Here is a 12,071-nt window from a genome sequence, read left to right on the forward strand (position 1 = left end):
TGTATTTTTTGCATAATGCAGCATTTGGTCAGTAATGCGGCCAAAAAATGTTGTAAATTTGTTTAATTTGCCGATTATGTGATTTGTATTGTTTTTTTATGTGTGTGATTCATGTGATACTTGGTCGATAACGCGGCCTGAGTATTTCTTGGATCATAGTTTACTTCATATTATCTTCCTCTTCAATTTGACAAACCTCTAAATGACATATCATCTAATCTCTGTCTATCTCTACATTCAACAAAATAAAGATATTCACACCATGCAATATCTCCTTTTTTCTCTCTCTCTTTGTTATTATGAACCTGTAAAACAGTTGAAAGTGCGAACATTTTCAAAATATAAAATAAACCTCAAAAATTTGTTCTCTGTGTTTGCAACATGAATTAATTATAAAGATTGATTCAAAATGTAATCTGGATCTCTCTCTCTCTCTCTCTCTCTCTCTCTCTCTAAAAATATAGATCAAGTTATGTAGTGCAACTCTCTATATTTTCCTACATGAAAATATAAAACAATTCCAGAGATTACTTTTGTCTATCTTTAAAAATTTGGGAAACTACTCTAAATTCTTTCTATTATCTGCTCTCTCTCTCTCTCTCTCTCTCTCTCTCTCTCTCTCTCTCTCTCTCTCTCTCTTTCTCTAGTGCAAATGGATAGCAATGTGATGTTTTTCTTGATGTACAATTAATTATCTGGTTACTAATGTCTGACACTTTGTTTTTGTTTTTAATTCAAAAAATATGGATGCGTATTAAGTGTCTATTGTTGTAATATTTTTTGAAGTAAAATTAACGGTCTTGTTATTGTTGTTTAACTCTCATTTTAGGGTACATGAATAGCAATGTGATATTTTTCTTTATGTACAATTAATATTTATGGTTGTTATTGTCTGACACTTTGTTTTTGTTTTTATTTTGAAAGATATGGATGTGTATTAAGTGTTTTATGCTGTAATAGTTGTAGCTCTCGCTATCTTTGCAACCACCATGATTTCCACCGACGAGCAAAAAGTCATCTTGTGTGTCCTACGCACAGAAGCAGTCAATTATAGTATCGCAAAATGCAGATGAGGCCATAAGGAAAGTCAATGAGTCTGATATCCTCATGTGGGATCTTGTTGAGCAAATTTGGGAAAATACATTACGTGGACTCCTTCGAAGAGAAGGCAATGCAAAATTGTGTGAAAGACAGAAGCTAGCCGACTTTGATTATCAAAACAGGCCTCGCACCATTTTGGGAAGTATGTGAGTTGCATACAAGGATTTAAAAGATTTGGTGACAGCTTCTACTGATTTACATCGACCCCAACTATGGGACGCAATATGGAACGAGCAGAAGGTGAAGAGCAAGCACATGAGGGCATTAGATGTAGAGTCACTTCCAAAAAGAGTGCGCATCACCCAAGACACAGCCGATGCATCATTCGGGCAGCCAAATGTTACAGGGATAGGGACAATTATTGGACTGTTTACAACTCCACGTGTGCACATCTCATCGGCATTCCACACGAAGCATTGATTGAAGGACAAACGATTGGTTCAGGGGCCTTTGGTGAATTAAAAGAGTACAAAGTTTGAGGGATTTCTTTTCTTCCTAAGCACATAACATATTGTGGGAATATTTACAAGGGAAACAACACCTTCAAGTTCGAGAGCTTTCAAACAGAGCAGGGCATGCAAGTATTGCACCCAACAATTGTCAGGTGCATTGCTTTCATGAATGAGTTGCCTTGGATTACAATATTTTCTTACTATAATGGTGGCTTGCTCAACAACCTGCTCTTGAAGGTGCCCTTCAAATACAGTGAATTTGCCAGAGCGATGTATCGCTTGGATCAAGGGTGGAAAAAGCCCCCCCCCCCCCCCCCCCGACATGCGACTAAGCCAGGAGTAGCTTGCCAAGGCCAAGAAGGTAGTGATGAATATGCCCCACATTACGCATGCTTTGGTGGATGGCATGACAACTGCACATACAACAGGAATTATTCACAGCGACCTACACCCATTTAATGTAGTGTTGGACTTCACTAAAGATTCGAAGCCACGCATCGGCATCATTGATTGGGGACTTCTACTAAGAGCGCCTAAAAAGTGATTTTTGCTTAATTTTGTATATGAGGTAGACAAAAAACCAAAAAAAGGTGGCACATGCTCAATCTATTGTTGATCGAGAGCAACATAAGCGAGGATGACTAGCGCCCAAGTTATATGATCCCCTTCTTGAAGATGCCTATACTCCGACAAGCGATGTCTATGCTCTAGGATAGTTATTGCAAGTGCTATATGATTTTTGGGAAGGCTGTATAGGATCTGTGGATGGGTGATAGTACCCACGAAAAAGCCACCATGAAAGCTATACTTTAGTGAGAAATTGGATGTCCTTGCCGAATCGTGAAGAGAGAAAATCTATGATGCAAGTGGCATAGTTTTTTAGATCATTGAAAATTGAGCCAACCAAGACGCAACGCCCGTTAATCAAACTCTCTCTCTCTCTCTCTCTCTCTCTCTCTCTCTCTCTCTCATTTAATCATCTTTTGTAATTGAACATGGTTTTTATGTTTGAAATATGTGGTCAAGATAATTTGAGATGTGGTTAAGATAATTTGTTTGGTCTCATGTTTGAGGTGTACTTGTCTTTATTGGACGCTTTCCACTGACTTTTTCATTCCATCTTTCAATCTTTAATGCCAATGAGATGGAAGTCTTATGTATTAATCTTTCATTCACCAAGTTTCTTATATCATGTATATTTTTGTAGATATGGCAGACCGGCAAGATAACGAGCACCATGAGTTTTCTAGAAAGGCATACGTCAAAGTGTTTGTCTTCTATATCATCGCAATCATACATCCATCTGGGCATATATTCTTTGCTTTCAATGTGCCGCAAATTTTTTTCATTGCAATACATGTAAACAAGTTTATATGCACGTTCTACAAGAAGTTGATTGCGAGTAGTAATGTGAATATATTTGTACATGCTCCAATTTCTTTTGGAGCTTGAATTCGAATAACACTATTTTAGAACCTTTATTGCAAGATTATGCAACAAATCATAGTGTTCTCCACCATTCATCATCCACCATTTTCATGCAGGTTGCTCTTTTGCCATTTGTTGAGCAAGAGAGTTTGAAAATAGACCTTCTTTCAATCGAAAAAAGGACATTTCTTTTATGCATCTTACACGATCTTCAACATTGGAATAGAAAGCGTTTACCACTGTGTAAAAATCATGAACCACTTCAACGTCGGACATCAAGTCCATATTCCAATATTCATGATCTAGCATTTAAGCAACACTATGTAATGGTGTATGCACTCCAATCCATCTGGCATGAAAGTAATTTAAGAGGACTTTCCTTTGTCGATGAGGAATGGAACACACCAATGCTTTTTCACCACCGACTACTCTAATTTTTCACAACGCTCCAAATTCCTTTGGACAATCCACCATTGCATCCATATTTTTCCGAGATTGGGCACCCTCTAGTCAAGATTGCGTATGACATACATAACAGGTATCATTACATGATATGCATCCATCACACTACTCCACCAAGTTTTTTTGTAAGCGCTGCTCTTAAGACTTTGATTTTCTCTTTCACTTTTCCATTTTGATCACTCCCAGTCATGAAATGGCATACATGTAAATGTAATTATGATTGCATCTTTGTTTCGAAGAAGTGACTCAAAAGTGTAGAAGCGAGTGCAAAATCTAGTCTCTGTAGGTAGTTTTAACATAACTGGCATGCGAGGTCAAAAAATATCTAATACTCTCTATCTATTGAGCATAAATCTCACAAGCTGACGATTAGTATCAACAATAGAGGCATACCACTTGGTATTGTCACTTTTATACCAATCTTTTAACACAAGATTCAAACCATGTGTATTGCACATGGAAGGAAAAACATGCGGTTATCGTTGCTTCAAGAGTTTGTCGGCATTCTTGCAATTCTTTGCAGTGTCCATCACAACTTGGACTACATGTTTAGCACCCACTTCCTCTATCAGAGAGGTGTTACCATATACATGTGGTAGTGATGTGTGTAAACACATTAGGACTGCCGGGGAATTTTTTCCCTCTTTAGGAGGTTTTTTCCCCCGTGCATTGTATATACGCCCATCACTCTAGGGCTATCTATCTTTCCATTGCACACTAAGTAATACACTCTCTATTGTGTGCCTTGAGCTTCCTTTGTCTTCTACAAGCTGTGTGCGTTTCTCTGCAACCCTAATTCCAACAATTGGTATCAGAGCATGTCACGTCCTCCTGGGCTTAGTCACCAGCTGCTCCAGCACACGCCTGCTCACTTTCTTCGATTTCAATGAGCTTTGGCAAGCGTTCGCAGGCCGATAAATATTTTGGGAGAAATCGTAGAGCTCGATCTGCTCAGAATTTTGATTTGGGCTCATTTCGGCCTCCGTTTCCACTACATGCAGTACTGCACAAGCTATTTCGTCATTTTGTGTAGAATTTTTGTCAGTTCCATTTTCTGCATAACATGTGCCTTATAGTCTTCTACAGTTTGTGCTATATAGCACAGGTTGTTCCCACTCCGTTTCTCCTATTTTCGGGCAGTTTTCACATCAGGTGCAACTTTACCATGGCTGACAACAACAACACAGATGTGTTCAAGATGTTTGTTGCAGAGGACAGGTTGGATGGGGACAACTACCCTATGTGGGCTTATATGATGCAACATGTTGTTGTGTCAAAGGGTGCCTGGAACATTGTGCAGGGCATTGATGTACGTCCTGGTTCTGAGGATGTAGGCGATGTTGAGGATGTTGCAGGTCTTGCTGCTGCAAGGATTGCAGCTGTTAGAGTTGTTTTGCCTACGGCAGAACAAGCTCGTTGGGATGTTAAGGATGCGCAGGCTCATGCATTGATTGTGTTGTCTGTGAAGCGCACCATTGTTCCTCACATCCGTTCAACAAAATCTGCAAAACAGGCTTGGGATATTCTAGCAGGTCTTTATGCAAGCCGCAATGAGGCTAAAATTGCTTTGATACGTAAAGAGCTGGAGTCGAAGATTATGCATGAGGAAGATGATATGGACACTTTCCTTGCTAGTGTCAAGGATATCAATGAGCAACTTATTTCTGCAGGTGAAGTTATTTCAGACAGTTCCCTTGTGCAGACTGTTCTTGATGCCTTACCAGATTCTTACCAGACTTTTGCTAGTACTTGGAGACTTATGACCCAAGGAAATCCAGAATTTGTCAAGTTTGATGCATTATGCACATTGCTGTTGCAAGAGTCACTTTCCAAAAAAAATAGGACTAGACAGCGTGCAATTGAACAGGCGTTTATTGCTTCTCTAAGAAAGGGTGGTAACAGCAATGCAGCCACTTCTTATGGTTCTGCTGCGAGTGGCAAAAAAAATTTCCTGATGCTTCTGCTGGCAGCAATTCGTCTGGAAATTCTAGTGATAAGGACAAAAAGAAGATGCGTTGCCATTATTGTAAAGCCAATGATCACTTGATCAAGTCGTGTCCTAAGCTGAAGGCCAAAGAGGCTAAGAAGAAAGAGGGTGGTTCCACTGCAAATGCTGGTTCCACTACAAATGCAGCCATTGTTGAGTCTTCTATGAAAGGAGACTGTGTTGTTGATGTTGATGCAGAATGGGCTTTTAGCGCAGAGTGCACTTACAATCCTGTTGTCCATGATGCATGCTTGTCAGTTGGTGCTGCAGATTCACATGTGTGGTATTTTGATAGTGGTGCTACAAAGCACATTACCTCACATCGTGAATTGTTTACCTCTCTCAAGTCTGTCCCTCATGGGAATTCAGTCACTTGTGCCAACAACGCCTCTTATCCAATTCAGGGAGTTGGAAAGATTGTGCTCACTGCTGCTAATGGCAGTTCCTTCACACTTGTTGATGCACTTTATGTACCTGGGATCAAGAAGAATATCTTGTCTGTATCCGCACTTGCTAAACTTGGACTTGTAGTCAAATTTGTGGATGACAGATGTACAGTTCATGATCTCAGTTTTGGTGGATGAAATTGTTGCATCTGGGCTTTTGTGCCGTGGGTTGTATAAGCTCACTTTGTATGAGAAGGTTGGACAAAATTTTGCAAATGCTGTTGCAGATTCAAGGGCTATTTCAGATGCAAAACTTTGGCATGCACATTTTGGTCATCTGAATTTTGCCAGTTTGCTGCGTTGGCAGAAATCTGATATGGTTGCTTCTTTGCCGCCTCTTGAAGCACATGTCAAACATGTTTGTGAAGGCTATATTTTGGGTAAGATGCAGCGTTCTAAATTTCCAAAGGATGGTTCAATTCGGGCCACATGCAGGTTGCAGCTTGTGCGTAGTGATGTTTGTGGGCCCATGCAAACTCCATCCTTGGGCAATTACTTGTACTTCGTGACTATCATTGATGATTACTCCAGGCATGCATGGGTATTTCCGCTTAAAGCAAAGTCCGAAGTTTTTATGTGCTTCAAACAATTTCTGGCTATGGCTGAAAACGTCTCAAAATGTACTATGGTTCCGATCGAGGGGGGGAGTATATGTCTCATGAATTTAATGCATTTCTGGCTAGTCGTGGGATAAAACACCAATGTACAGTGCCTTATACACCTCAGCAAAATGGTGTTGCTGAGAGGAAAAACAGTCACTGACGGAAATGGCACGATGTATGGTCAAAAGTCAAGCTTTGCAGTCTATTACTCCATATGAAGCATGGCATGATAGAAAGCCTTCTATTGAGCACATTCGTGTTTTTGGCTGTTTGGCATATGCTTTGGTGCCACAAGTGCAGCGCAAAAAATTGGATGATAAGGCTGTCAAATGTATTTTTGTTGGTTATAGTGCTGAAAGCAAAGGTTACAGGTTGTATCATCCGCAAACAAAACGTGTTCTGGTTTCTCAGGATGTAGTGTTTGTGGAAGATTCTGTTCAGCCCTTGTTGTCATGTACTAGAGACAGTAATGTAAGCTCACAGGACATTTATGACACTTTGTTGCCTCTTTTCAATGGTGGAAATACGAATGTAAGTTCCAATGAGGCAAATGTACGGCCTATGGGGGTTTCTGAAAAGTTTTAGATCAGCCTATACTGATGCAGATGTACATGATGTACTTGATGAGGAAAGGGCTGAAAATGAGCAGGCTAGAGGTATGCCAAAATGGCTGGTGCACACTTTGCGTGACAGTAAATTGGATGCACCTTTGTCTAGTCGTACTCGTTCAGGATCTTGTCATGCATCTTGTGCATCAGATTGTTATGCTTTGATGTGTCTAGCTTACATGATGTTGAGGAGCCTCTATCTTTTGATGAAGCACATAATTCAAAAAATTGGATGGCTGCCATGCAATCAGAATACGATGCACTTATAGAAAATGACACATGGACTTTATGTGATTTGCCTCCTGGCAAGAAGGCCATTGGTATGAAGTGGGTTTACAAGTTGAAACGCAAGCCGGATGGTGAGATCGATCGCCATAAGGCTCGACTTGTTGCAAAAGGTTATGCATAGCAAAAAGGCATAGATTATGAAGAGACTTTTGCTCCCACTTGTCGTATGACTACTGTACATTTTCTATGTGCATTGGCAGCTCATTTTGGTTGGGATGTACATCAATCAGACATTGTTACTGCTTTCTTGAATGGTGACATATTTGAGGAAGTTTATGTAACGCAGCCTCACGGTTTTGTCATAAAAGGACAAGAGGACAAAGTGTGCAAATGTAAGAAGGCTTTGTATGGGTTGAAGCAATCTCCTCATGCTTGGTATGAGAAAGCTGACACTCATTTGGCTAAACGAGGCTTTCGTAACAGTCCAACAGAAAGCACATTGTATGTAAAGCGTGAGGGTGATGTACTTCTCATTGTGGTTCTTTATGTTGATGATTTGCTGATCACTAGACCAAATGAGATACATATTGCTGAATTTAAGGCTGATTTGAATGCTACTTTCAAGATGAAAGATTTGGGGCTGTTGCATCATTACTTGGGTATACAATTTAAGCAGTGTGATGGTGGTATTGCCTTGTGTCAGAAAAGTTACATAGAGACATTGCTATGTAAGTTTGGACTTGAGGATTGCAAACCTATTGCCACTCCCATGGAAATAGGTTTGAAGTTGAGTCTACATGATGTAGCGATTCTGCTGATGTCACTCTTTACCAAACTGCTGTTGGCTACCTCATTTATGTATGCAACACGAGGCCGGATATTCAATTTGCAGTCTCACAGGTCAGCAGATTTATGCATAGCCCATGGTCTAAGCACTGGCAGGCTGTCAAGAGGATTTTCCGCTACCTTAGTGGCACTTTACATCTTGGCTTGTTTTATCCCAAGGGGGGATCATTGCCGCCAAACTTACATGCTTTTTCGGACTCAAATTGGGCTGGTTGTTTTGACACGCGAGTGTCCACAAGTGGTTTTTGTTTCATGCTTGGCAGTTCATGTATATCATGGTTGAGCAAGAAGCAACCTACTGTGGCCACTTCGAGTTGTGAGGCTGAGTACAGGGCAATCTTCGCAGCTACGGTTGAGTGTGTATGGCTCAGACACCTTATGGCTGATTTGGGTGTTGGACAAGACACTGCCAACACTATCTACACTGACAGTCAGAGCGCATTGGCAGTTGCGAGGAACCCAGTTTTTCATGCTCGCACAAAGCACATTGAGGTGCATTACCACTATGTCAGGGAGAGGCTCTCAGCAGGAGAGATTAGCTTGGCTTATGTGCCAACACAAGACAACCTTGCAGATCTTTTCACAAAGACATTGTCTCGTGAAAAGCTTGAAGCTTTCCGCAAAGCTTTGGGCTTACTCCCCTTTGTGGACTGATCCTGTCCTCAGGGCATGGCACTTCCCTTTACTCATGTGCCAGGTCTCATTCACCGCATCACTCCAGGGGGGATTTGTTACCATATACATGTAGTAGTGATGTGTGTAAACACATTAGGACCATCGGGGCATTTTTTCCCTCTTTAGAAGGTTTTTTCCCCCGTGCATTGTATATACGCCCATCACTCTAGGGCTATCTATCTTTCCATTGCACACTAAGTAATACACTCTCTATTGTGTGCCTTGAGCTTCCTTCATCTTCTCCAAGCTGTGTGCGTTTCTGTGCAACCCTAATTCCAACAAGAGGCAATTACATCAGCAATATAAACCACATACTCAGATTGAACCATGTGAATCCACAACACGAACAAATGTTTTGCCTCTAGGTGAAACGATCATTAAATTCATTATTGGTTTTTTTTGTACATTGGACCAGCCGTTGCTGACTATGGTACATCCAGAAAGCTATATATTGCTAAGAATCACCCTTTGCACATGTTCTTTTACTTGAACATAGCATTTCTCCAATAGGTCATTTCGCATAGCATGGTATGTGGGTGGTGAAAACCCTGATCCAAACTCACCAATTTTCTTCCATGCTCTCTTGCAATGCTCATTGTCCACGATCATTATAGCACTTTCTTAAAAGTAAATCACTTTAGCAAAAGCGAGTTGTGCATCATTGAGTAGACCATTATGTAATCTTTCTTGCAATGAAGTTTAACGCATAGACAGAGTGCAAGCCGGCGATGCTTCCGGGGTTTATTGGTTGGAACCAATATGTTCTAGCATCCTTGAGACATTAGTAGTAGACGTGTAATGTTTCTTTGATTCTTTCTTTTGAATTTTCTCCTCAAGTGTTTGACCACTGTAGTTGCATTGGGGTGGGTACATGTGCGACCTCAGATCCCGTTTCTTGGGTCTACCGAGAAAATGTTCCCTTAGTCGAGGTGCCACACCAGATTTTGTTGTACGGCATAGCTTACACTCCCAATCTATGAATCGATCACCGATGTTAATTGCATATTGCCACTCTATCCCAGGTGACTTTTTTTCTTGTCCATCAAATCGTTTATAAAGCAACATGAGGGAGCAAGCAACATGTAGATTACCTATGTTGCACAAATACAAACAAGCCCATGACTCCAACTTTGTTCCTTAATCTCCATAGGTATTAGCTACGAACCACACTCTACCACAATTCAAAGAGTTGAAGACTACTGGCTTAGTAGCCTTAGGCGAGTCTATAAGGAAAGAAGATCATCCCTAAAATAAGGACCTTCTTCCCAAAAAGACCCTCCTAGACAATCGAGAGTTATAAACACTCCAAATCTTTTCCAAAAAACTAAAAATGTGCCTAATCATCCTCTCTATATAGTGATGACATAGTTTGTTAGGTAAACTTAATACTTGGCGGGGCTCGTCGGGTAAACTCTAAAGCTTGGCGGGTTTACAGGCAGAGCAGGTTTAAGCCGGTCATTGCAAAGTTTGTGTGAATATAGATGCGATCACAACATAAATTATGTTATTAACACATATTATTAACATGTTCACCATTTGTGAACAAGTTAATTGAAATCCCTAGTTCCAGCTCGCGAGGAGCTTCCTTTCTTTGACGTGTGCATGATCAGGATCTTGATGCACATTCGACAACTCATTTGCACTCCTCTCAGAAGATCTCAAGTGATTAGACTGCACGTGATTAAACTCAGCTATGGCAGATGATGCAAAGGTTCATAAGCTTACTTAGGTAGCTTTTTGTGACTCGAACATTAGTATGATAATGGATTTAATATGTTTGTCAAAGAGCCATGGTAGGTGAAGCTTGGCCTCCAAGCAGAGATTTTTGCGGCTGCATGTGCTCCCTATCTCCCTCATCCTCTCAATCTCTCTATCTCCTAGCATATACTAATTAGTAGTAAGAGTCCCTTCCATTCTCTATATCCACACCATCCATGCAAACACACTCGCTTTCTTTCTCTCATTTTGCCTAAATCAAGCCAAATAAATCCTCTCTCAAATAACAAACACACACTCTCTCTTTGTCAGAATCCTCTCACCCTCATCTGCAGACCCTCTCATTTTCTCTCTCAAGATTGCAAGAGTAAAAAACCATCACTCTTCCTTATAGCACACACACACTTAATATACATACACACCTTCACACTTTTGCTTTCACTGTTTGAGACACACATACACACACACACACACACACAATGCATACTACAATATCATGTTGAGTGTGTGTGTGTGTGTGAGTGAGTGAGTGAGAGAGAGAGAGAGAGAGAGAGAGAGAGAGAGTAGAGTTTGATTGGTCTGCATGCTTGTTAGGTGAACGAGAGAGAGAAAGACAGCTATGCGGATGTGGTTGGTGAGAGCACTACTAAGCGTGCTCAGTGGAGTAGGTGCAACAAATAGGTGAACGAGGAGCTGCATGGTAGATGGCCTCTGAGTGGTATATGCCCATTCCAAGCGCAAGGTAAAATAAAGAAACCAACGACAGATGCACATAGAGAGCCGTCGTTGTGGAGGGATGGTCGGAGCGCTGGTCTACTGTTGTTGGCCATAGCGAGGTGATGGCGATGAGAGTTAGTTTGCAGGGCGACAATGACGAGTGCAGAAAATGCAGTAGCGAACCATTAAAAAATCCACATTTTCATTTTTGACTTTGAGAGAATTTGTTTTTTCAAATAATGTGAAGTGCTTGGGGGCGCCAACTGTGGAATGCCTGGAATAAGGGGTTTTGAGCTCAATAATCGCTCCATTGATCTATGAGGTCTCCTACGAGTGTGAAATTCTTCTTCTTCTTCTTCTAGCTTTTTATGTGTGCAAGTCTTTATGTCGTAAAAATTTCTCTTATTCTTCCTGAGGCTTCTCCAGTTTTTGAGGCCGTCAACTTTCTTCAGTTTGAAGAAGTATATTAGTAGATCTTCTCTTCATCCCCTTGTTTTATTAAACTATATTAAAGTTTGTAATCCTTCTTTGGCTTCTTCTTCTGATTCTACTTCCTCTCGATTGAAGGTGTCTTTGCATCAATGCAATCTCCCCCGTAGGTACGATAATCTTTCTTATAAATATTTAGATGAACATCGGGGGTTATTTCTATAGATATATGCAGCAAAACACTCAATTTTCTCATATCCTCGTGCATAAGAAGCTCTGGATAATTACTTGCAATCACAAAGTTAATTTTAATTCAATCGTATGAATCCATAGGCCCCTCAATAATATAAAGGCACTCGTGATATTATAAGATT

The sequence above is a fragment of the Adiantum capillus-veneris genome, chromosome 18, assembly GCF_014529385.1.
Source record: "Adiantum capillus-veneris isolate H3 chromosome 18, ASM1452938v2, whole genome shotgun sequence".
NCBI classification, from domain to species: domain Eukaryota; kingdom Viridiplantae; phylum Streptophyta; class Polypodiopsida; order Polypodiales; family Pteridaceae; genus Adiantum; species Adiantum capillus-veneris.